Genomic DNA, 26,968 nt, shown 5'->3' with positions numbered 1-26,968 from the left:
TTACTCACTTTTATTAAAAAGAGATATAGAAAAAAGTTATGTGTTTGGCCAAATCATGACCATCATACTATATAGATTTATAAAACAGCAGGCTACAGATTGACACACATTCAGTACCACTTGATGTATGCATATATGCCATTTAAAAAATAAAAGTAATATAGGCCTGATTAAAGGTGGTCTCTTGCTCCCAGTGGAGCAGGGGTTATGCTATTGTTTTAGGGAATGAGATATATGCATGCAGCACCACCTTTATGGGGAGGATGGGGAATTATGTACCCCCATTTCCAGAATGAATGGAGGTCCTTGTGGCCCTGCCGCTGATCAGAAATCATATTTTTATGTTTCCATGATAGAAAACAATCACATTTAATTAAAAATATAAGCTTTAAAAAGAATTTAGAAATACAATTACCGTATTTTTCGCCCTATAGGACGCACCGGCGTATAAGACGTACCCAATTTATAGGTGCAAAATCTAAAAAAATAAAGATTTTGAACCCAATAGTGGTCTTCAACCTGCGGACCTCCAGATGTTGCAAAACTACAACTCCCAGCATGCCCGGACAGCCGTTGGCTGTCCGGGCATGCTGGGAGTTGTAGTTTTGCAACATCTGGAGGTCCGCAGATTGAAGACCACTGCATAGGAGGTAATACTCACGTGTCCCCGCCGCTCCGGACCCGTCACCGCTGCCCTGGATGTCGCTCCATCGCTGTGGCTGTGTCCCCGTCGCTCCGGAACGTCTCTGCTGCCAGCCAGGTATCCTCGCTCTCCGTCGCTGTCATCACGTCGTTACGCACGTACGCGATGACGTGAGGACGAGGAAGGAGAGCACCGGCCATACAGGGGATCCCTGAACGGAGAAGACACCGAGGAGGCAGGTAAGGTCCCTCCCAGCGTCCTGTAAGCACTAACCCGGCTATTCAGTCGGGCTGTTCGGGACCGCCGCGGTGAAATCGCTGAGGTCCCGAACAGCCCGACTGAACAGCCGGGTTAGTGTCACTTTCCCTTCAGACGCGGCGGTCAGCTTTGATCGCTGTGTCTGAAGGGTTAATACAGGGCATCACCGCGATCGGTGATGTCCTGTATTAGCCGCGGGTCCCGGCCGTTGATGGCCCCAGGGACCGCCGCGATAGGGGTGTATTCGCCGTATAACACGCACCAACTTTCCCCCCCCCAGTTTTGGGGAAGAAAAAGCGCGTCTTATACGGCGAAAAATACGGTACTCATTACATAATCTCCCTCCCTCTGAGGGTATGTTCACAATACAGAATCTCTGCCTGGAGAAATTTCAGGTCAGAGATCCGTTTGAGCGACAGTCGCCAAAATCCTCCGGCGCTGGGACTGCACGGACCTGCATCGTCACCATTGATAACAACGCAGTCCACAAATAATTTCACCAAAAGAAAGAACAGGTTCATCTTTTTGCCAAGGGAATTTCAATTGGGGAAGTTTCCGCTGCTTAAATTCTGTAGTGTTAATGGGTCAACAGAAGACCCATTAACACCAATGCTAGGTTAGAGCTGTGGAATTCCACACAGAGATTCTGTAGTGTGAATATACCCTAAGGGTATATGCTGGGGATTTCATGCTGCAGATTTTTTGATGGTAAATCAATTATAAAATCTGTGGTATAAAATCTGCAGCATGAAATCGGCAGGTATGCGTGAAGTGCAGCAATATGCCTTTATGTTGTGGCCAGATATTTTCTTACAGATGAGAAATGGCTGAATTGAATTTTTAACAATTGAATAATCTACTGTATACTGAGATCAGATGTGGGGTTTACAGTGATCATTTTAATATACTAAATCAACAAAAGCAAACTTGGACCTCATCCCACAATTAAAAAACATAAAATCTCATGAGAATGTATTACAGTTTTTAGAATGTATTACAGTTGTGCCCTTTGGGACCTTAGGTTAAGTATTACATATTTCCTTTCTAAAAGGATTTTCATCTACCTGGCCCAGTAGTTTCCAAAGCACTTATTTTAAGTTACAGCAAAATAAACCCAGTATGCTTTTTCCACTCTGTCTGGCACGTGACATTCTAACTGTGTGTAACTAGATGCGGACAAAGTGCATGGAAAGAGCTCTATTCTGGGAAGAGAGCCACTAACAGCTGATAGTCACAGATAGAAGATTCGATGTCTCGGTAGTGAGCGCCATTCTTCTCAGCACAGGGACGGGAAGGAGAGCTTTGTAAAGAGGCATTCCTCCACAGGAGTTATTCTATAGTAAAGGAGAAGGCTTGTAATCCACACCCCGCTGGCTTATCTCTAATTATTATCTAGCAACTCTGACCCAGAATATTCCAATTATTGCCGTTTACACTAGAACACACCAGTATTAATATGGTTCAAAGATTTAAGAAACTAATATTTATGTTGCTTTACCTGCCCTGCTCAGTCCTGCTGTTACAGTCTGCCTCCATACTAAATAGCAACCCAAAGAAATACCCCTCAGGAAAGTAGAAGTATTGCCTTGTATGCCATTAGAGTCATTACTTAATATCTATCTTTAAAGTAAATCTGTCATCAATATCACCCGCACGAACCTGTTGGTACAAGCTTGTAATGCGGGTGACACTGAGGAAAAGCATACTTACTGTCAGGTATGATACAGTGCAGTACAGATCTGTACTGCAGAGAATTATACCTATGGTCAACAGAGTGCTCAGTCAAGTCATCTAGTGAGACAATAAAAATTAATTGAAAATAAAGAATAATGAAAAAAAATAGAAAATTTTTTAGGTATATATATAGCAGTAGGCAGCAGCACACACTCGGGAGGTGGAGTTCCACTGGAGTTACTAAAGTGCAGGTGCAAGCAAAGAAAAAGGGGATAATGTCCACATAATCCCCATAGCCCATAGTATACACTCCAAAATAGTTCAATGCAGCACTCCTTCTAGTGAAAAAACATGAACATTTTTTTTATTCCATTATCATGGTTGCTGTTCACATTAAGATGGAACAAAACTTTTTCACGTTTTTTCACTACAAGAAGGGTGCTGCATTGAACTATATATATATGTGTGTGTGTGTGTTTATATATATATATAACTTAAGATGTGTAGATATACAGTGGGGCAAAAAACTATTTAGTCAGCCACCAATTGTGCAAGTTCTCCCACTTAAAAAGATGAGAGAGGCCTGTAATTTTCATCATAGGTATAGCTCAACTATGAGAGACATAATGAGAAAAAAAATCCATAAAATCACATTGTGTGATTTTTAAAGAATTTATTTACAAATTATGGTGGAAAATAAGTATTTGGTCAATAGCAAAAGTCCATCTCAATACTTTGTTATATACCCTTTGTTGGCACTGACAGAGGTCAATTGTTTTCTGTAAGTCTTCACATGGTTTTCACACACTGTTGCTGCTCCATGCAGATCTCCTCTAGAGCAGTGATGATTTGGGGCTGTCGCTGGGCAACACGGACTTTCAACTCCTTCCAAAGGTTTTCTATGGGGTTGAGATCTGGAGACTGGCTAGGCCACTCCAGGACGTTGAAATGCTTCTTACGAAGCCACTCCTTCATTGCCTGGGCGGTGTGTTTGGGATCATTGTCATGCTGAAAGACCCAGCCATGTTCCATTTCCAATGCCCTTGCTGATGGAAGGAGGTTTTCAGTCAAAATCTCACGATACATGGCCCCATTCATTCTTTCCTTTACATGGAGCAGTCATCTTGGTCCCTTTGCTGAAAAACTGCCCCAAAGCATGATGTTTCCACCCCCATGCTTCTCAGTAGGTATGGTGTTTTTTGGATACAACTCAGCATTCTTTCTTCTCCAAACACGACGAGTTGAGTTTTTACCAAACAGTTCTACTTTAGTTTCATCTCTCCCAATCCTCCTCTGGATAATCCAAATGCTCTCTAGAAAACTTCAGACGGCCCCAGACATGTACTGGCTTAAGCAGGGGAACACGTCTGGCACTGCATAATTTGAGTCCCTGGTGGTGTAGTGTGTTACTGATGGTAGCCTTTGTTACTTTGGTCCCAGCTCTCTGCAGGTCATTCACTAGGTCCCCCGTGTGGTTCTGGGATTTTTGCTCACTGTTCTTGTTATTTTGACACCACAGGGTGAGATCTTGCATGGAGCCCCAGATGGAGGGAGATTATAGTGGTCTTTTATGTCTTCAATTTTCTAATAATTGTTCCCACAGTTGATTTCTTCACACCAAGCTGCTTTCTTATTGCAGAATCAGTCTTCCCAGCCTGGTGCAGGTCTGAAATTTTGTTTCTGGTGTCCTTCAACAGCTCTTTGCCATAGTGGAGTATGGAGTGTGACTGTTTGAGGTTGGGGACAGGTGTTTTTTATACGGATAACAAGTTCAAACTGCTGCCATTAATACAGGTAACGAGTGGAGGACAGAGAAGACTCTTAAAGAAGAATTACAGGTCTGTGAGAGCAAGAAATCTTGCTTGTTTGTAGGTGACCAAATACTATTTTACCAAGGAATTTACCAATGAATTCATTAGAAATCCTACTATGTGATTTCCTGTATTCTTTCCCTCCATTCTGTCTCTCATAGTTGAGGTATACCAATAATGAAAATTAAAGTCCTCTCTCATCTTTTAGTAGGAGAACATGCACATTTGGTGGCTGACTAAATACTTTTTTTCCCCACTGTATATCCAGCTCACCCCTCTCTTCTCCCTGCATTTTCGACAGTGCAGGGCAACTATGTCATACATGGTGTTTCAGGTGTTGTATGACTAAGGGTGTGTACAACACCTAAAACATGTCACATGGCACCTGTTACTTCCTGATGTGGGTTCTTATAGAATAAAGAATTAAAATGGCATGCACTGCCTTGGACATTCCTGCTTTTCATATACCCAAAAGAGTTCCACTAAAAACATCAACTCATCCCGCAAAAAAAGGCCTCACACAATTGTGTCGTAAAAAAAAACAAATGACAGCTCTCAGAATATGACAATGCACAACAATTATTGCCAGTTCATTTAAGTGTTTACTACTGGCTTAACCTAGATAAGATGCAGACCTGTCACATAAACAATGTATAGACTGTCACTTTGTTGGTTGAACCTATCAATTTTCTTATAGCCATTAACATGATAAGTAAAGCTGTAAGTGATATCTTAAAAGTTACATAGTTTAAAGCTCTTGGGCAAAGCTATAGCTGGGCCATCCATTTAACAAACAACACTTTACATTCTCCCGTGATTGCATCATGTCATATAGAACGGATATACAATATAAAGAAACTCTATTCATTTGTATAGTAAAATAGTATAGCATGATTCTATCACAATGGAATTAACATGATATATTCTTGTTAGCGTTTCTCATAAAGCATAGGGGCTTTGGGGCCTTCAGGAGTGACCTGGTTGTGATTATGACTGCGAGATTTGACTGCATGTGTATCCATCAAAAATCTATTAGTCCTCAGGTGGTCCCAGGCCTTACACAATAATAAGGTCTATTTGGAGCTGCCTTATGATTAGATCTTTTTACTGATATGTCCTCTGTGCACAATGAGAACAGCAAAGGTTTAGCTGCAATTCCAAATTAATGCACACATGGTCTACACTGATGGATGATGGTCTCTCAGAATCATTTCCTCTGGCGGGACCAAGAAATCCCAGCGCTTTTCTTTGGCACTTTTTCAATTAGGGGTTTTATGTCAACTGTACTGCACGCATAGTAGGAAAACCGTTGGCCTTTTGGGAACAGTATAGTAATTAAAATTAATTTAATTGCATAATTTTTAGGAATAAATGTATTACTTTGATACAAAAACTTTTCTAAAAGTTAAAATTGCTCAATTAAGAAAAACAAAAATATGCCATCCAGCATTACAGACAGCAACTATTCCAGCTGAAAAATCAGCATTTTGTTTACTTCACTATGTAAGCAGAATGAGTAGCTTTAAAAGAACATTAACCCCTTAACGACCATGGACATTTATACACGTCCAGGCAGGATGCACGTTCCCGCACCAGGACGAGTATACACGTCCATGGTTCTCGTGGGTGCTACCCAGTGCACCCACGAGATCGCGGCAGGGACTGTAACACACAGCCAAACTTCGGTTCTGGCAGTTTAACCCTTACAGCCACGGTTGAAAGTGACCGCGGGCTGTAAGTGTTTGGACAGAGGAAGGGAGCTCCCTCTGTCTTCCCTGCAGCACGATCGCGGGGTGCTGTGTGTGATCCCCGGAGGGCGGGACCCTGCTCCACTACCAGGACCGAAATAAATTTTGGTCCCGGCAGTTTAACCCTTACGGAAGGAGGGGGGCTCTCTCTGTCTCTCTCCTGTAGCACCCTGCAACGATCGCGGAGTGCTGGTAGTTACCTGGGCAGTCGGGGGTCTTTACAAGGACCCCCAGGTCTGCCCCGGTTATTGCCCAATATTGCCTGATATGCTGCCTGCCAGTGTAAAACTAGCAGGCAGCATATAACTGCAATGCTTTGGAATACTAAGCATTCCAAAGCATTAAAAAAAAGTTTTAAAAAATTATATAAAATAAATAAAAGTGTAAAAACAATAAATGTAAAAAAAGTGTAAAAAAATGTATAAAAGTGTAAAAAAATTAAATTAAATAAAAATTAATTTACTGAATAAATATAGTGAAAAATAAAAATGCATAACTTGTAGGATCACACGGCGAACATCCGCAGCATATTACATTCTGCGGATACCCTCCAGCAGTCACAATAATGAGCTCCCTGCTGCAGCTGGGTAGGTTGTGTGTCCACTCATAGCAGCGGATTTCCCGCCGGAAGTCATGAGCGGACACATTGAGCTACCCAGCCGCAGCATTGATCTCGCCCTTGTGACTGCCGGGGGCATCCGCGGTGTGAAATATGCTGCGGATGCGCTCTATGTGACCCTACACTATATCCCGTTCATAGTGTGTTTCAGCGGTATCTGTCGGCATCATGTCAAAAAAAGTTATGCTGACGTATACTGTAGCAGCTCCATTCATTTCTGAATGAAACGGTACAATATACATTGGCATCCCTTTTTTGACATGACAACGGACACTTATACTGCAGAAATGTAGTATGAATGGGGACTATGATCCAACACCCCTCCCCTCCCTCCAACAAAATAAACCTTTTTTTTCAAGATTTTTTTTAAACGCCCAGTGATGGATATATAGGCCATGAGTGGGTGCTTATTCCCACAACATGACGGATATATCCATCAGGAACTTTAACTGTCACAGACAGCCGATTGTCACTGCTAGCTGTCCAAGGACCGATCAGAGCGTAGGAGAGCTCCGATCCTTTGCAGGCATGGGGTGGGGTCTATAATTCATATAATGATGCCCTGAAAGCCAAAGGGGGCTCCTCTCCTTCTTGGTCATACCAGGCGGTCAGGCAACCAGATATGGCATAAGTAGGGGTACTGCCCAGCCCGGGACAAACAGCGTGATAAAATATGGGGTGCATTTCCTCCATTTCAAAAGCGACTTACCAAAATGATGTCCCACAAATAAAGAATGTGGGGAAAAAAAGCTAATTGCAATTTTTTTCCACTGACTTTGAAATAATTCTAGCCACACAATAAGGGCTCAAAGTACTCACTTTTGCCCTAGGTGAATACTTTAGGGGGCGTAGTTTTGAAAATGGGGTCACTTCTGGGGGTGCGGTATTGTTCTGACAGCTAGAATGCTTTGCAAGATGAAGTGCGGCCTATAATTTGTATAATGATATCCTGAAAGCCAAATGGTGATCCTCTCTTTTGGGTCCCACCATGTGGCCATGCGAACACGGGACAAACAGCGTAAAAAAATATAGGGTGCATTTTCTACTTTTCAGATGCAATGTACAAAAATATTTCCCACAAATGATGCATGAAAATTTTAATGTTTCCACTGACTTTGTAACTATTCCAGCCACACAAAAAGGACTCAAAGCACTCACTTTTGGTCTAGGTGACTGCTTTAGGGGGTGTAGTTTCCAAAATGGGGTCACTTGTGAGGTTCTGTATGGTTCTGGCAGCTAAAACCCTTTGCAGGCATGAAGTGCCTATAATCCATTCAGCCTTAAATGATGCCCTGAAAGCCAAATGGCGCTCCTCTCCCTCTGGGTCCTACCCCCTGGCCAAGGAACCAAATATGGCCTAAGCAGAGGTATTTCCAAAAACGGGCCGAGCAGCTCAATGAAATATAGGGTGCATTTCTTTCAATATCAGAAGCTATGTACAAAAAAAATATGTCCCACAAATGATCCATTTGGGGGAAAAAAGCTAATTTCGAATTTTTAACACTGACTTTGTAATATTTCCTGCCAAAAAACTATGGGGGAGATTTATCAAAACCTGTCCAGAGGAAAAGTTGCCCAGTTGCCCATAGCAACCAATCAGCTCACTTCTTTCATTTTTAACAAGGCCTCTGCAAAATGAAAGAAGCGATCTGATTGGTTGCTATAGGCAACTTAGCAACTTTTCCTTTGCACAGGTTTTGATAAATCTCCACCTATAGTGTTAAAATACTCACTGTACCCCCTAGTGAATACCTTGAGAGGTCTAGTTTTAAAAATTGAGTCATTTGGAGGGGAAGGGAGGGTCCTATGTTCTACCACCTTCAAATTTCTGCAAACCTTGCATAGCACATAAAAAAATATGTACTTTTCAAATTTTTTACATTTTAAGTTAAATTGTCAGGCTTCCAGTTCATTTAAAATGTTAATTAAAAATAAAGGAAATGCTTTCAAAATAAAGTAGACATCTGAAAGTATAAGTTTCATAAACTATGTGGTCAGAAAGTATAAATATACGCAATTTGACAGGAAGAAGAGAATAGCGGAGCACTCACCGTATCAGATGACAGGATCAGTCAGACACGTTCATCCATGGACTATAATTGGTCCTGGCAGGGAGGTGGCAGGTGGATACAGGGGAAGCTATACGGGGGAAGCTCAGACGTCGGCGTATCCACCTGCCGCCTCCCTGCAAGGAACGATTATAGTCTGTGGATGAACGCGTCCGACTGATCCGCCTGTCATCTGATACGGTGAGCGCTCCGCTATTCTCTTCTTCATGTGAAATTCATTGGATTCGGTGTATTTTCAGCGTGTAGCGCCACTCTAGTACCTACACCTGTCCATAGGTTGTAAAGGACTTTTTGGTCTGTAATCCGTGCTGATTTTATTTATAGCGGCGGTGCTGGCTACATTTGCCTTCTACTTCGAGATTACATTATAAATATATGCAACTTATTAGTGTTACAATAGCAAAAAATCTTTATTTTTGTTTAAATTTCATGATTTTTTTGCATTGTGAAAAAAACCTACAAATTACATCGGCTTACATGAAGGACAACTTGTGACAAAAAAACTAAGTCAGAATTATTGTGATTGGCAAAACGTTACCAGAGTTATTCTCTAATAAAGTCAGACATCCCCGATTTGAAAAAACAGGCCTGGTCTTTCAGGGGCGTACAGGTTTACTTGTATTGGTCCTTCAGGTTTTAAGCTAAACAAATCTGTAACTTTAAAAATCACAGGCCCCCCTATATTTTAGACGTATATGATACTTGTGGTTTAAAAATTCTGTATGGTCAGAAAAAGGAGTGTAAAATAAAAAATAACTTAGCCTTTAGCTAGCTGCCACTCCTGTGCTGCCACTGCTTTGGTTCGCCCTGTCAAAATTGCTGTGATGTCACCCCCATACACTGAGCATACGATACTGCTGGCAGGTGACCTCTGAGGCCAGAGCATCACATGTGCAATGTACGGAGACGTAATTTCAGCACTTCTGGTGGTGAAAACTAGAGCAGAGTTTCGGCATGTTATTAACTAGCATGTGGTTCTTAACCCCTTAACGACAATGGACGTAAATGTACATCATGGTGACGTGGTACTTAGCGCACCATGCCGTACATTTACGCGCCGCCATAATCGCGAGCACCAGAGCGGTGCTCGCATCATGCCTGGCAGGTCCCGGCTGCTATCAGCAGCCAGGGACTCGCCGGTAATGGCAGACATCCACGATCGCGCGGATGTCTGCCATTAACCCCCCAGATGCCGTCAACAATACAGATCACGGCATCTGCCGCGGGGATCCGATCATCCAGCATGGCGGCCAGAGGTCCCCTCACCTTGCTCCGGCCGTCTCCCGGGGTCTTCTGCTCTGGTCTGAGATCGAGCAGACCAGAGTAGAAGATCACCGATAATACTGAGCAGTGCTGTGTCCTATGCATAGCAATCAACTGATTGCAATGAATAGTCCCCTATGGGGACATAAAAAGTGTTTAAAAAAAAAGTAAAAAAATTTAAAATAAAAAAGTTAAAAAATGAGAAAAATCCCCTCCCCCAATAAAAAAGTAAAACGTCCGTTTTTCCCATTTTACCCCCAAAAAAGCATAAAAAAATATTTATTTGGTATTGTTATTTGGTATCGCCACATGCGTAAAAGTCTGAACTATTAAAATATATTGTTAACTATCCCGCACGGTGAACAGCGTAAATGTAAATTATTAAGTTTTTTGTCACATTTTATTCCAAAAAATGTTTTAAAAAAATGAATAAAAAGTAAAACCTAAGCAAAAGTGGTACTGATAAAAACTACAGATCATGGCGCAAAAAATGAGCCCTCATATAGCCCCATATACTAAAAAAATGAGAAAGTTATAGGTGGTCAAAATACGGCAATTTCAAACATACTATTTTTGTAAAAATGGTTTGAGATTTTTTTTAAGCGGTACAATTATAGAAAAGGATATAATATGGGTATCATTTTAATCATATTGACCCACAGAATAAAGAAAACATGTCATTTTTACCAGAAAGTGTACAGCGTGAAAACAAAACCTTCCAAAATTCTCTAAATTGCGGTTTTCTTTTCAATTTTCCCACATAAATAATATTTGTTTGGTTGCACCGTACATTTTATGGTAAAATAAGTGATGTTATTACAAAGTACAATTAGTGACGCAAAAAACAAGCCCTCATATGGGCCTGTGGATGGAAATATAAGAGAGTTATGATTTTTTGAAGGCGAGGAGGAAAAAACTAAAATGCTAAAATAAAATTGGTCTGGTCCTTAAGGCCAAAATGGGCCTGGTCCTTAAAGGGTTAAAGGACAAGTCTCATGCCCGACAGTACAGAAAAACGTATCCCCTAAGTTTTAGATCGCAGGTGAGGGTGGGGTCTGAGCGCTGTGGCCCCCTGCGATTGTCTGTACGGAGCCCCGATTCTCCCACAGAGTGGAGCTTCGTGACCCACGCCCGAACCGCCACACCCCCTCCATATATCTCTATGGGAGAGCCAAAGATAGCCGAACGGCTCTGCCATAGAGATATATGGAGGGGGTGTGACGGCCCCTGCCATGGGTAGGGGTCGTGACGCACCACTTTGTGGGAGAGCCAGGGCTCCGTACAGACAATCGTGGGGGCCACAGTGCTCGGTGGGCATGAGACTTCTTCTTTAACTTTTGGATCTAAAGGAGTTATCCCCTATACACAGTATAGGGAATAAAAGCTGATTGGAGGGGTTCAATCACTAGGCTCCCCACTGATTCTGAGAACAAGGACAAAATTGTTATTAGGATGAATGAAGCGCAGTGCGCATGCATGGCAAGAGCACAGTGGTCAGCAATGTTAAGAGGCCCAACAGAGAATTAATAGAATGCCAGCTGCACACGCGTATAGTGCAAACCATTCATTTCTGGGACTATTTTGCTCCCATTCTCAGGATCATGGGGCACCCAGTGTTCAGACCCCATAATCAGCTTTTTTCCCACTATCCTGTGGATACGAGATAACGTCAGATGGCAATATCACTTTAAACTCAGCTCTGTTAACATCAACGGTATGTAAAACTAGTGTGAATGTGCACACTAAATGAATTCTACCTAGGGCTAGAGTCATGGCCGTAAATGTTGGCACCCCTGAAATGTTTCAAGAAAATGAAGTATTTCTCACAGAAAAAAAGGGAGGGAAAAAAAGCAAATTGGACATAATGTCACACCAAACTCCAAAAATGGTCTGGACAAAATTATTGGCACCCTTAACTTAAATACTTGGTTGCACACACTTTGGGGGAAAAAACTGAAATCAGTAGCTTCCTATAACCATCAATAAACTTCTTACACCTCTCAGCCGGAATGTTGGACCACTCTTCCTCTGCAAACTGCTCCATGTCTCTTATTGGAAGGGCGCCTTTTCCCAACAGCAAATTTAAGATCTCTCCACAGGTGTTCAATGGGATTTAGATCTGGACTCATTGCTGGCCTCTTCAGAACTCTCCAGCGCTTTGTTGCCATCCATTTCTAGGTGCTTTTTGATGTATGTTTGGGGTCATTGTCCTGCTGGAAGACCCAAGATCTCGGACCCAAATCCAGCTTTCTGACACTGGGCTGTACAATGTGACCCAAAATCCATTGGTAATCCTGATGCCTAGCACACATTCAAGGCACCCAGTGCCAGAGGCAGCAAAACAACCTCAAAACATAATTGAATCTCCAGCATATTTCACTGTAGGTACTGTGTTCTTTTCTTTGTAGGCCTCATTCCATTTTCAGTAAACAGTAGAATGATGTGCTTTACCAAAATGCTCTATCTGGACGTTTTCCCAGAAGCATTTTGGCTTACTCAAGTTCATTTTGGCAAAATGTAGTCTTGATTTTTTATGTCTCTGTGTCAGCATTGGGGTCCTCCTGTGTCTCCTACCATAGCGTTTCATTTAATTTAAATGTTGATGGATAGCTTGCGCTGACATTGATGCACCCTTTTTTACCTGATAAGTAGACCCACGGGCTCCCCAAACCCATTGTACTCTTGCATCTGCCCGTGTTTGCCTGGTGTTGATGCCCTGATCTTACCTTACTGGTCTAACAAAGGTCAATATAGACTTTCTTTCTTCTGACATAATGAAAACTCCTTTTCTATGTTTGTATTGATAACTACCATCATGTCCATATACCTTTCCTATTACTTAAGTCCTTAGCTCCCTACTATGTACCTATAATTACCACATTTTTAGGTGCTTGTTTACACAAGTGCTTTAAGCTCCATGTTCCCTTCTATATTTTTTTTTTTCTGAAAATGGGGAACAGATCCCAGCAGGGGGAAAAGGATTTTATGTTTTCTCTCTCTTTGTTGGGATCCATTCCAGCTTGAAAAAACAAAGAGGGGAACACAAAGCTAAAATTTGCTTGTGTAAATGAGCCTTTACTACCATTGCTGTTTCTTCTGCAAACATATGTGAGTCACAGCAAAATGAGTTCCTGCTCCTCCTGCTCCACTATAAAGCTCTACTTTATGTTCTGTTTCCTTTTTTGTGTATCTGAGTACAATGACATTTCTACAATCCAATACATAAAGGATCTGAGAGATCCAGATTATAAAGCTTTCCCAATTATTGCACAGCCATAGAACAGATCTGTGTTCTGAAATACAGAATAAGCCCTAGAGCAGTGGTCTTCAACCTGCGGACCTCCAGATGTTGCAAAACTACAACTCCCAGCATGCCCGGACAGCCGTTGGCTGTCCGGGCATGCTGGGAGTTGTAGTTTTGCAACATCTGGAGGTCCGCAGGTTGAAGACCACTGCCCTAGAGGGTTCTTCTACTTGGTTATATCTACTCAATATTACAATTTTAGTCTCAGGGAGTTTGTTACTGAAAATGAAGTAGACCCCTACATTACAGGGATGTTCTTGTCTTGTATTCATACTTTGATCAGTAGAGAAAAGATGGTAAAGTATTAATAAGATTATAAAGCTTTTTGACACTGTATTTAGAAGTGTCTCTTTAAGCTATACAGTGAAGGGATTATCTGACATATAATTACGACAGATGCCACTGAGTGATATCCATCATACATAGATCAAAAAATGTCTATACTGTGCTGTATACTGTACTGTATACAGCGTACTACTGTGGGGTTGCAGGTGTTATTCCAAGGGCCAGCAGGTACTTGTAGCTCTGAATCCTAGCAAAAAGAGATCATGAAAGCTGGAGTAGGATTTCTGACCCTAGAGGTACCCCTATGTTATTTTGCAACAGTGGGAATAGGGGGGCTGCACAGATGTTTCAGTGATAGTAGTCTCTTCTGTTCCCATGTAAGAGTATACAGTGCATTTCAATCCGGCCTTGGATTCTGCTGAAGTACCTCTGCCAGAAGTCCGTCCCACTGTCATGGTCCGTCAAGCGCAACGACTGAAGTTACTTTCAGCGATGATGCAATAGCTTTTGGCCTTGCAACAGCAGCAGGTACCAGAATCTGGCCCACTACCAGCTCCTGCAGTGTCTCCTGATTCCGAGCTATGCCTGTCTGTACCCCGTCTGGAGTCCCAACATCCTTCCTTGCTACCAACTTTGCCTCTTGCCGAAGAGGTCTTGGATGTGGACCTTTTGCCCCGTCTAGCTTCTGCAGTGTCTTCTGAACATCCTTCCTTGCTGCCAACTTTGCCTCTTGCCGAATAGGCTATGGATGTGGACCATTTGCACCTGTTAGCTCTAGCTGGTTCCCAGCTTAGCCTGCCTGGACCTTGTCTGGTGTCCCAACATCCTTCCTTGCTACCAACTTTGCCTCCTGCCGAAGAGGTCTTGGATGTGGACCATTTGCCCCGTTTGGCTCCTGCAGTGTCTTCTGGTGCACAGCTATGCCTGCCTTTACCTTGTCTGGTGTCCCAACATCCTTCCTTGTTTCCAACTTTGCCTCTTGCCAAAGAGGCTATGGATGCAGACTGCCTTGAATTTTGCCAAGTTCTTTGTTTTGTTACTTTTTTCTCTCCATGTGTTCATCTCAGAAGACGAAATACTCGAAGCCTGTTAGTTTTTGTCTGCCTTTTGCCCAGTTCAGTACCCCCCTGGTCTAATGTAGTGGGTCCCAAAAAAGAGAGGAGACCAAAGGGGGAGGGTACTGTTACAGTTTCGCTCCGATCGGACTCGTCGGCCGTGAGCGCTTTCTGTCCCCACTGTCAGCGGGGCTGTGATTCGCAGTGCGGGACGCTCCCGCATGCGAGTCTCAGCCCGTCGCTTACGTCCTGTGTCCTTGCTCCCTGATGTCCCCGCAGCTCCGGCGTGTGTGCCTCTGGCCCCTTCTGCGCGTGCGCTCTGGAGCTGTTTCTCAAAAGGACCAATTAGTCTAAGGGTCTGCACCTGTCCTCTGGTCCATAAGTATTTGCTCCTCCCTGCTCCCTGGGCCAGATCTTGGTTGTCTGTCTTTGTCTGTGATAGTCCTATGCCTGACTCAAGTCCTGTTCCTGAGTCAAGTTCTGTTCCCGAGTCTGTGTACCTGTTCCTAGTTCCGGCCTGTCCTGTACCTGTGTTCCTGCCTTGTCCTTCTTCCCTGCCCGCCAAGTCCTGTCTGCCACGTTCTGCCAGTCCCTGTCAGTGTCACATCACCCCCCCCAGCTACCCGTGTGGACGAGTCGTGCCAGGGGTAGCGACCTGGGTGCCACCTGCCGCAGCAAGACCATCCCGCTTTGCGGCGGGCTCTGGTCAAAACCAGTGGTACCTTAGACCCCGCTCCCTGGCATGGCTTAAGTCTCTATCCACACAGGCCCACCACCTGCTGTACTCCTGCCGTGATTCCTTACCATTATATTGTCAGGATCCGGATGGGTATACAGTGAGGATACTGGTAGTGGATCCTCTGTGTCAGTGGAGTGATGACGTGGGCCGTACCAGGGGAACGGAGTCTAAGGGGTTACTGGTTTTCACCAGAGCCCGCTGCAAAGCGGGATGGACTTGCAGCGGCAGGTAACCCCCAGGTCGTTCCACCCGATAGCGACTCAACCCCAGCTGACGGCTGAGAAAGGCGCGGTACAAGGGATTAGGCAAGAGCAAGGTTGGACGTAGCAGAAGGTCAGGGCAGGCAGCAAGGATCATAGTCAGGGGCAACGGCAGAGGGTCTGGAACACTGGTTTGGAACATACACAAGAAACGCTTTCACTGGCACTGAGGCAACAAGATCCGGCGATGCTAGGAAGGGGAAGTGGGTTTTTATAAGTGAGTACTGATTGGGCCAGGTGCCAATCAATGGCGCACTGGCCCTTTAAATCTCAGAGAGCCGGCGCGCGCGCGCCCTAGGGAGCGTGGCCGCGCGCGCCAGGACTGAGCCGACGGAGGACGGGACAGGTGAGGGGATTGGGATGCGAGCCGCGGGCGGGCACGTCCCACTACGCAGGTCGCATTCCCGCCGGTGACACTAATGCAGCGCTCCCGGTCAGCGGGTGTGAGCAGGGACCCGGAGCGCTCGGTGTAACATATATAGGGTAAAATCTGATGACTGGTTCCCTTTAAGGTCTGACAGAAAACCGATTTGTCTCCCGGCAGTAGAATATGTCCAAACCCAACCAGAGGTTAACTTAGGTTTCAGATTGCACAGAGGTCCTTGACAAGTGATCAAATTAGAAGTATTGTGATGCAGGTCTTCCTCTCAAAGGCTGCAGAACTTAGTCCCAAATGACTTAAAGTGGGCCTTGACAACCAACTCCTTACTGCTTCTTGTGCTCATTTTCTCTACCTTACACTCTCTTGCTCCTTCTTAACTGCTGTTCCTACTTCTACTTCTAGAAGATTAACAGGGCTGAGTACTAAATTACTAACTGGGTAGTGCTGGCTAAGAAGAAACTACATCAAAACGTTATATATGTGTCATGACCGGGGGTGGACAGGGAGAGTGAGCCCTAAACTGACCCTATAAACACTCTCCCTGCCTACTTGCCCATCCACCCTAAACGGTGGATCAAGGACTTGGGAGCCAATCCCTCCCTGCGCTAAAGTGCAGTAAAAACAAATAATATACATAGTCACAGGCCAGAAACATAACGGGAAAACTACCAGACAACCAGATATACCAGACAGAATATGAACTCACAAACAGGGCAGGAAGGAAGCAGTGTACTACAAACAGTTCATAAACCAGAATCCAGATAAACGGCAGACATGATTAAATGAACAAGACTAGGTATGCAAAAAGTATACAGCAGAATCCAAGATATGTAAAGTAATAGAGTTCCCAGTCCTCAAATACGCAGCAGCGTATTGACGTCATCGGAGAGGGCCGAGAAGACACCGGAAGACCAGCGCTGGACCCGGAGGGCACCCCAGAGCATCGTGGAGGGGTAAGTAATACTTACCGCACCACACATTAAGCTGCTATCCGGCAGCAGCTTAAGCATTTGGCGCTGCCGGATAGCACTTAATGCGATGGCCCCGACATAAAAAAGCATCGTATGTCGATGCTGACATCGACATGCAATGGCCTCTGAGAGGCCATCGTATGTCGATTTCATCATATGTCGGGGCCATCGTAGGTCGGGGGGTCACTGTACTTGATAATAAATGGACAATCTATAAAAAGGGAAACCTGTAAGATACAAGAAAAATGTCCAGTGTGTATGGAAGAACACTTCTGAATATATATATATATATATATATATATAACTGCAATAGTTATTGACCGCAATTCCCATTCAATAGCAGTTCGTATTCAATAATGCAGTATCTGAATAAATGATGCTATGTACCACTCACCGCTCCTCGAATAATCGCCGTCCACCACTCTGTAAAGGCTCCGCTGATGTATGTAAAAAGTGCCGGTGTACAGTAAATAATATTGTGACTGGAACAGTATACAGCCAAGGTGCTCCAGACTGGGCACGTGTAGATGGTAAGTGAAAGCGATGTCTAACGTCACTCAGTCAGCTGTTTCTGCTGCGGCCGGCAGCTGTAGAGCTCCGGTGATTTTGAAGCGCTGGAGACACACGGTGGTATGCAAAGTAGTACCTGGCAGGGTACACAGATGAAAGCACACACAGTGGTATGTGGTGGTATATGAAATAGTACCTGGCAGGGTACACAGATGGAGGCAGCTGGAGTAGTACCTGGCAGGGTACACAGATGGAGGCAGCTGGAGTAGTACCTGGCAGGGTACAAGGTAGGTGTCACGATGCCGGCTGGCAGGTAGTGGATCCTCTGTGCCAGAGAGGGATTGGCGTGGACCGTGCTAGTGGACCGGTTCTAAGCCACTACTGGTTTTCACCAGAGCCCGCCGCAAAGCGGGATGGTCTTGCTGCGGCGGTAGTGACCAGGTCGTATCCACTAGCAACGGCTCACCTCTCTGGCTGCTGAAGATAGGCGCGGTACAAGGGAGTAGGCAGAAGCAAGGTCGGACGTAGCAGAAGGTCGGGGCAGGCAGCAAGGATCGTAGTCAGGGGCAACGGCAGAAGGTCTGGAAACACAGGCAAGGAACACACAAGGAACGCTTTCACTGGCACTAAGGCAACAAGATCCGGCAAGGGAGTGCAAGGGAAGTGAGGTAATATAGGGAAGTGCACAGGTGATTACCCTAATTGGAACCACTGCGCCAATCAGCGGCGCAGTGGCCCTTTAAATCGCAGAGACCCGGCGCGCGCGCGCCCTAGGGAGCGGGGCCGCGCACGCCGGGACAGAACAGACGGGGAGCGAGTCAGGTAGGGGAGCCGGGGTGCGCATCGCGAGCGGGCGCTACCCGCATCGCGAATCGCATCCCGGCTGGCAGCGGGATCGCAGCGCCCCGGGTCAGAGGACGTGACCGGAGCGCTGCAGCGGAGAGAGTGAAGCGAGCGCTCCGGGGAGGAGCGGGGACCCGGAGCGCTCGGCGTAACAGTACCCCCCCCCTTGGGTCTCCCCCTCTTCTTGGAGCCTGAGAACCTGAGGAGCAGACTTTTGTCAAGGATGTTGTCCTCAGGTTCCCAGGATCTCTCTTCTGGACCACAACCCTCCCAGTCTACTAAAAAAAAATTTTTCCCTCTGACCTTTTTGGCAGCCAAAATTTCCTTGACCGAGAAGACGTCCGAGGAGCCGGAAACAGGAGTGGGAGGAACAGATTTGGGAGAAAAACGGTTGAGGATGAGTGGTTTGAGAAGAGAGACGTGAAAGGCATTAGGGATACGAAGAGAAGGAGGAAGAAGAAGTTTATAAGAGACAGGATTAATTTGACACAAAATTTTGAAAGGACCAAGATAGCGTGGTCCCAACTTGTAGCTAGGGACACGGAAGCGGACATATTTAGCGGAGAGCGATACCTTGTCTCCAGGGGAAAAAACGGGGGGAGCTCTTCTTTTCTTATCCGCGAACCTCTTCATGCGTGAAGAAGCCTGTAAGAGAGAATTTTGGGTCTCTCTCCATATAATGGAAAGGTCACGAGAAATTTCATCCACAGCGGGCAGACCAGAGGGCAAGGGGGTAGGGAGGGGGGGAAGAGGGTGACGGCCGTACACCACGAAAAATGGGGATTTGGAGGAAGATTCAGAGACCCTGAAGTTATACGAGAATTCGGCCCATGGAAGGAGATCTGCCCAGTCATCCTGGCGGGAGGAAACAAAATGTCGCAAATAATCACCCAAGATCTGGTTAATTCTTTCTACTTGTCCATTGGACTGGGGATGATATGCAGAGGAAAAATTTAATTTAATCTTGAGTTGTTTACAGAGAGCCCTCCAGAATTTAGACACGAATTGGACACCTCTATCCGAGACAATCTGCGTAGGCAACCCGTGAAGACGAAAAATGTGTACAAAAAATTGTTTAGCCAACTGAGGCGCAGAAGGAAGACCAGGAAGAGGGATGAAATGTGCCATTTTGGAGAATCGATCAACGACCACCCAAATAACAGTGTTGCCACGGGAAGGGGGTAAATCAGTAATAAAATCCATACCAATCAGAGACCAAGGCTGTTCGGGGACAGGCAGAGGATGAAGAAAACCAGCGGGCTTCTGGCGAGGAGTCTTATCCCGGGCACAGATAGTGCAGGCTCGCACAAAGTCCCCAACATCCGTCTCCAGAGTCGGCCACCAATAGAAGCGGGAGATGAGTTGCACAGATTTCTTGATGCCCGCATGACCTGCGAGATGGGAGGAGTGACCCCATTTGAGGATTCCGAGGCGTTGGCGTGGAGAAACAAAGGTCTTCCCTGGAGGAGTCTGCCTGATGGAGGCAGGAGAAGTGGAGATCAGGCAGTCAGGTGGAATGATGTGTTGCGGAGGGAGATCAACTTCTGAGGCATCCGAGGAACGAGAGAGAGCATCGGCCCTAATGTTCTTATCGGCAGGACGAAAGTGAATCTCAAAATTAAATCGGGCAAAGAACAGAGACCACCGGGCCTGGCGAGGATTCAGCCGTTGGGCAGACTGGAGGTAGGAGAGGTTCTTGTGGTCGGTGTAGATAATAACAGGAGAACTTGATCCCTCCAGCAGATGCCTCCATTCCTCAAGTGCTAATTTAATGGCTAGAAGCTCTCGATCCCCGATGGAGTAGTTCCTCTCCGCTGGAGAGAAGGTCCTAGAGAAAAAACCACAAGTGACAGCATGCCCGGAAGAATTTTTTTGTAGAAGAACAGCTCCAGCTCCCACTGAGGAGGCATCAACCTCCAATAGGAAGGGTTTGGAAGGGTCAGGTCTGGAGAGGACGGGAGCCGAAGAAAAGGCAGACTTGAGTCGTTTAAAGGCGTCTTCTGCTTGAGGAGGCCAGGACTTGGGATCAGCACTTTTTTTGGTTAAAGCCACGATAGGAGCCACAATGGTAGAAAAATGTGGAATAAATTGCCTGTAATAATTGGCGAACCCCAAAAAGCGTTGGATAGCACGGAGTCCGGAGGGGCGTGGCCAATCTAAGACGGCAGAGAGTTTGTCTGGATCCATCTGTAGTCCCTGGCCAGAGACCAAATATCCTAGAAAAGGAAGAGATTGGCATTCAAACAGACATTTCTCAATTTTGGCATAGAGTTGGTTGTCACGAAGTCTCTGAAGAACCATACGGACATGCTGGCGGTGTTCTTCTAGATTGGCAGAAAAAATTAGGATATCGTCCAGATATACAACAACACAGGAGTATAACAGATCACGAAAAATTTCATTGACAAAGTCTTGGAAGACGGCAGGGGCGTTGCACAGTCCAAAGGGCATGACCAGATACTCAAAGTGTCCATCTCTGGTGTTAAATGCCGTTTTCCACTCGTCCCCCTCTCTGATGCGGATGAGGTTATAGGCGCCTCTTAAGTCCAATTTAGTGAAGATGTGGGCACCTTGGAGGCGATCAAAGAGTTCAGAGATGAGGGGTAAGGGGTAGCGGTTCTTAACCGTGATTTTATTAAGACCGCGGTAGTCAATGCAAGGACGTAGGGAGCCATCTTTTTTGGACACAAAGAAAAATCCGGCTCCGGCAGGAGAGGAGGATTTACGGATAAAGCCCTTCTTTAGATTCTCCTGGACGTATTCGGACATGGCAAGAGTCTCTGGGGCAGAGAGAGGATAAATTCTGCCCCGGGGTGGAGTAGTGCCCGGGAGGAGGTCGATAGGGCAATCATAAGGCCTGTGAGGAGGTAGTGTCTCAGCTTGTTTTTTGCAGAAAACATCCGCGAAGTCCATATAGGCCTTAGGGAGACCGGTTACTGGAGGAACCACAGAGTTACGGCAAGGGTTACTGGGAACCGGTTTTAGACAGTTCTTGGAACAAGAGGACCCCCAACTCTTGATCTCCCCAGTGGACCAATCCAGGGTAGGGGAATGAAGTTGAAGCCAGGGAAGTCCAAGGAGAATTTCCGAGGTGCAATTGGGGAGGACCAAAAGTTCAATCCTCTCATGATGAGATCCGATGCTCATAAGAAGGGGCTCCGTGCGGAAACGTATGGTACAGTCCAATCTTTCATTATTTACACAATTGATGTAGAGGGGTCTGGCGAGACTGGTCACCGGGATGTTGAACCTGTTGACGAGAGAGGCCAAAATAAAATTTCCTGCAGATCCAGAGTCCAAGAAGGCCACAGCAGGGAAGGAGAAGGCAGAGGCAGACATCCGCACAGGCACAGTAAGACGTGGAGAAGCAGAGTAGACATCAAGGACTGTCTCACCTTTGTGCGGAGTCAGCGTACGTCTTTCCAGGCGGGGAGGACGGATAGGACAATCCCTCAGGAAGTGTTCGGTACTAGCACAGTACAGGCAGAGGTTCTCCATACGGCGTCGTGTCCTCTCTTGAGGTGTCAGGCGAGACCGGTCGACCTGCATAGCCTCCACGGCGGGAGGCACAGGAACAGATTGCAGGGGACCAGAGGAGAGAGGAGCCGAGGAGACGAAACGCCTCGTGCGAACAGAGTCCATATCTTGGCGGAGTTCCTGGCGCCTTTCAGAAAAACGCATGTCAATGCGAGTGGCTAGGTGAATGAGTTCATGTAGATTAGCAGGGATTTCTCGTGCGGCCAGAACATCTTTAATGTTGCTGGATAGGCCTTTTTTGAAGGTCGCGCAGAGGGCCTCATTATTCCAGGACAATTCTGAAGCAAGTGTACGGAATTGTACGGCATACTCGCCAACGGAAGAATTACCCTGGACCAGGTTCAACAGGGCAGTCTCAGCAGAAGAGGCTCGGGCAGGTTCCTCAAAGACACTTCGGATTTCCGAGAAGAAGGAGTGTACAGAGGCAGTGACGGGGTCATTGCGGTCCCAGAGCGGTGTGGCCCATGACAGGGCTTTTCCGGACAGAAGACTGACTACGAAAGCCACCTTAGACCTTTCAGTGGGAAACAGGTCCGACATCATCTCCAGATGCAGGGAACATTGGGAAAGAAAGCCACGGCAAAACTTAGAGTCCCCATCAAATTTATCCGGCAAGGATAAGCGTATCCCAGGAGCGGCCACTCGCTGCGGAGGAGGTGCAGGAGCTGGCGGAGGAGATGACTGCTGAAGCTGTGGTAGTAACTGTTGTAGCATAACGGTCAGTTGAGACAGCTGTTGGCCTTGTTGCGCTATCTGTTGTGACTGCTGGGCGACCACCGTGGTGAGGTCAGCGACAACTGGCAGAGGAACTTCAGCGGGATCCATGGCCGGATCTACTGTCACGATGCCGGCTGGCAGGTAGTGGATCCTCTGTGCCAGAGAGGGATTGGCGTGGACCGTGCTAGTGGACCGGTTCTAAGCCACTACTGGTTTTCACCAGAGCCCGCCGCAAAGCGGGATGGTCTTGCTGCGGCGGTAGTGACCAGGTCGTATCCACTAGCAACGGCTCACCTCTCTGGCTGCTGAAGATAGGCGCGGTACAAGGGAGTAGGCAGAAGCAAGGTCGGACGTAGCAGAAGGTCGGGGCAGGCAGCAAGGATCGTAGTCAGGGGCAACGGCAGAAGGTCTGGAAACACAGGCAAGGAACACACAAGGAACGCTTTCACTGGCACTAAGGCAACAAGATCCGGCAAGGGAGTGCAAGGGAAGTGAGGTAATATAGGGAAGTGCACAGGTGATTACCCTAATTGGAACCACTGCGCCAATCAGCGGCGCAGTGGCCCTTTAAATCGCAGAGACCCGGCGCGCGCGCGCCCTAGGGAGCGGGGCCGCGCGCGCCGGGACAGAACAGACGGGGAGCGAGTCAGGTAGGGGAGCCGGGGTGCGCATCGCGAGCGGGCGCTACCCGCATCGCGAATCGCATCCCGGCTGGCAGCGGGATCGCAGCGCCCCGGGTCAGAGGACGTGACCGGAGCGCTGCAGCGGAGAGAGTGAAGCGAGCGCTCCGGGGAGGAGCGGGGACCCGGAGCGCTCGGCGTAACAGTAGGGTACACAGATGGAGGCAGCTGGAGTAGTACCTGGCAGGGTACAAGGTAGGGTACACAGATGGAGGCAGCTGGAATAGTACCTGGCAGGGTACTTAGATGGAGGTAGTTGGCAGGAGCGGCAGAATTTTCAATCTTATAGCGCTCAGATAGTAATCCAGGTAAAGTTCCTAAATAAAAAGTCCTTCCTTAGCACCTTGTTCAGACAGGGTAGGTAGGCCAAATGCGTTTCAGGGCATGGAGAAGTGAGTACTAGCCCCTTCCTCAGTGGCTTTAGATGTACATGTGTGGTTCTGAGTGACCTTTCCCCCAGCCAATCACAAGAAACACTAAATAAATGTACTGGAATTCTGCAGAATCACATAGAGCAAACCTCACTATATAATACACAATTGATGACCAAAATTAAACCAATTCGCTGGGTTATGGGAGTCCATGATTACATCTGCCAAATATGCTGGAAGCTTCTCTATTGCATATCATAAACAAGCACTGCTAACACATTGTAAAAAGGTTTTAGGCCTCATTTACATCAAGTTTTCAAGGTAAGTCACTGGCATACACTGGGATACTTGCACAAGAGGTGTGCTGACCTAGACCAACCCTGCGCTGTATTAATGAGGGAAAATACCCCAAAACAGGCTGCCTGCAGATTGGGTTAAATCTTACCTTTTGGAGAGATATCTGGCTTTGTAGAATATCCCAGTAAGTTAGCCCAACTCTATAGTAAGAGTTTTCTAAAAAAAATTGCCCTTATAATGATTATAGCACACATTACAATATCTTAACATCGCATATTAAGAGATTGATGCACTGCTTGGATAGTGGGCTAGTATTTAATGAATCTTTTTCAGTAAACCAATTTCATAAAGATGTGACTAGTTTATGAAGAGATCATGTGATACATACCTTTCCTATACGTTCTGATAATGTGTAAACTACCTTGTGGATGAATGGCATTGTTAATTAGGAGCCCTTGAGGACTGCTACTTATCCCAGTCTCCTCCTACACAGATTAAAAAGAGGAATTTGAGGCACTTGGGTGGTATGTCGGCAACTCATTAGGAAAACATCCAGTGTGTGCAATTCTATAGAAGAATGCTTCTCAACCAACAGAACAGATCCAACAAAAACTGAAAGCAACTTTTATCAGGTCAATTAACTTTTTTATGTATCTTGATTGATGTATTGACATTTTAGCTAATTGAGCTCTTGGTATTGTGTTTGTTTTGTTGCCTGGGGAATAAATTGTCTTTAATTGCTTGGATTCCAAAAAAATGCCATGATCTACATACAAAAAGAAATGAGGTCAGGTAGCACAGCAGTGAAACAAAATTCTCAATAAACATTTCTCTTAAATAAATGTATTCTAATAATATACTGTAAGTACATAAATATATATTTGCAAAGTACACCTTATTTTGTCATACTAAAGATATTAAATGAGTAGTCCAGTGCTGAAAAACGTTGGGGCCCCGGCTCGCTGGCCAGATAGAGGGTGTCGACCACCGCATGAAGCGGCGGCCGACACGCCCCCTTAATACAGCGCCATGGCAGAGCCAGAGATTGGCGAAGGCAGCGCTCCGGCTTTGTCATAGAGCTGTATTGAGGGGGCGTGTCACCTGCCGCTTTGTGCGGTGGTCAACATGCCCCCTTCCCACGGGCTGCCGGGACCCCGTACAGGAGATTGCTTGGGGCCCCAGTGGTCGGACCCCCCGTGATCTGAAACTCCTTAGGATAGGGGATACGTTTTTCAGCACTGGACTACTCCTTTAACTGGGGGAGGGAGCAGGTGGGTCACTTGCCTAAGGCACAATCTGTTAGAGATGTGTAATGTGCATGTATGTAATGCATACGTACAGTCATATACAAAAGTTTAGCCCCCCCCCCCTGACAATTTCCATGATTTATTATTTATAAATGTTTGGATGTTTGGATCAGCAGGTATGCAAACACACATTTGGAGAAGCCAGCTTCATTTTGGAGGAAGGTGCTGTGGACTCATGAAACAAAATTGGAGTTATTTGGTCATAACAAGGGGCCTTATGCATGGCGTCAAAAGAACACTGCGTTCCAAGACAAACACTTGCTACCTACAGTAACATTTAGTGGAGGTTCCATCATGCTGTGGGGTTGTGTGGTCTGTGCCGGTACTTGAAGTCTTGTTAAAGTTGAAGGTCGCATGGATTCCACTCAATATCAGCAGATAATTGAGATTAATCAGGAATAGAGGAATCAGTCACATAGTTTAAGTTATGCCGGGGCAAAATATTTCAACAAGACGACAACTCATGTACAATGTTCTGGAATGGCCCTTCCAGTCACCAGACCTGAATATCATTGGCAACCTGTGTTGTGATGTGAAGCGGGCTGTCCATGCTTGGCAACCATCAAACCGAACTGAACTGGAGATGGAAGGAGGAATGGTCCAAAATCCCTTCATCCAGAATCCAAAACCCTTATTACAGGCTATAAAAAAGCAGCTAGAAGCCATTATTTCAGCTAAAGGAGGCTCAACTACATATTGATGGGATATTTCTGTTGGGGTGCCTAAATTTATGCACATACCTTTTTTACTTTTGATGCATAATGCAAATTTTTTGTTCAATAAACTTCATTTCACTACTGAAATATTACTGTGTCCTTCAGATATTTGATAGGTCAAAATTAAATTGCTGGATGATAAATCATGGAAATTCTCAGGGGCGCCTAAACAATTGCCTACGACTGTTATGTGTATGCAACAGCTGTCACGCCACCTCCCATAGGCTTACATTGAGGGGGCGGAGCGTGACGTCACACGGGGGCGGAGCCGTGACATCACAATGCTCCGGCCCCGTGATCGCCAGTAATCAGACCCAGAGCGAACATGCTCCGGACCCCCCCGCGATCAGGCATCTTATCCCCTATCCTTTTGATTGATAAGATGTCTTTACGCCGGAGTACCCGGAGTCTTACCCCGGAGTACCAGGGGTTTTTCCGTTTTTGCCCTTTCATTTTTTTCCTCCTTACCTTTAAAAAAATCATAACTCTTTCAATTTTGCACCTAAAGATCCATATGATGGCTTATTTTTTGTGCCATCAATTCTACGTTGCAATGATATCAATAATTTTATCCAAAATTCTATGGCAAAACGGAAAAAAAAATCATTGTGAGACAAAATTGAAAAAAACATTTCCATTATGTAACTTTTGGGGGCTTCTGTTTTTACACCGTACATTTTTCGGTAAAAATGACACCATCTCTTTATTCTGTAGGTCCACACGATTAAAATGATACCCTACTTATATAGGTTTGATTTTGTCGTACTTCTGAAAAAAATCATAACTACATGCAGGAAAATGTATATGTTTAAAATTGTCACCTTTTGACCCGTATGGTGTGAGGGCTAATTTTTTGCGCCGTAATCTGAAGTTTTTAGCTGTACCATTTTTGTATTGACCGGACTTTTT

The 26,968-nt window shown here is 45.7% G+C and overlaps 1 long non-coding RNA gene across 2 annotated transcripts in view; it reads left to right on the top strand.

Moving 5' to 3' along the window:
* Positions 1–26,111, top strand: part of LOC130356748 (uncharacterized) — a 44,466-nt gene extending 18,355 nt beyond the window's left edge. For both annotated transcript variants that reach the window (XR_008888979.1, XR_008888978.1), the window contains 2 exons: positions 24,530–24,668; positions 25,460–26,111. This is a non-coding gene — a long non-coding RNA (uncharacterized LOC130356748). The remainder of the gene's footprint in view (positions 1–24,529; positions 24,669–25,459) is intronic.
* The last annotated feature ends 857 nt before the right edge of the window (positions 26,112–26,968 follow it).

Source organism: Hyla sarda, chromosome 2 (assembly GCF_029499605.1).
Source record: "Hyla sarda isolate aHylSar1 chromosome 2, aHylSar1.hap1, whole genome shotgun sequence".
Taxonomy (NCBI): Eukaryota; Metazoa; Chordata; class Amphibia; order Anura; family Hylidae; genus Hyla; species Hyla sarda.
This window is presented reverse-complemented; position numbering and strand designations above follow the sequence as displayed.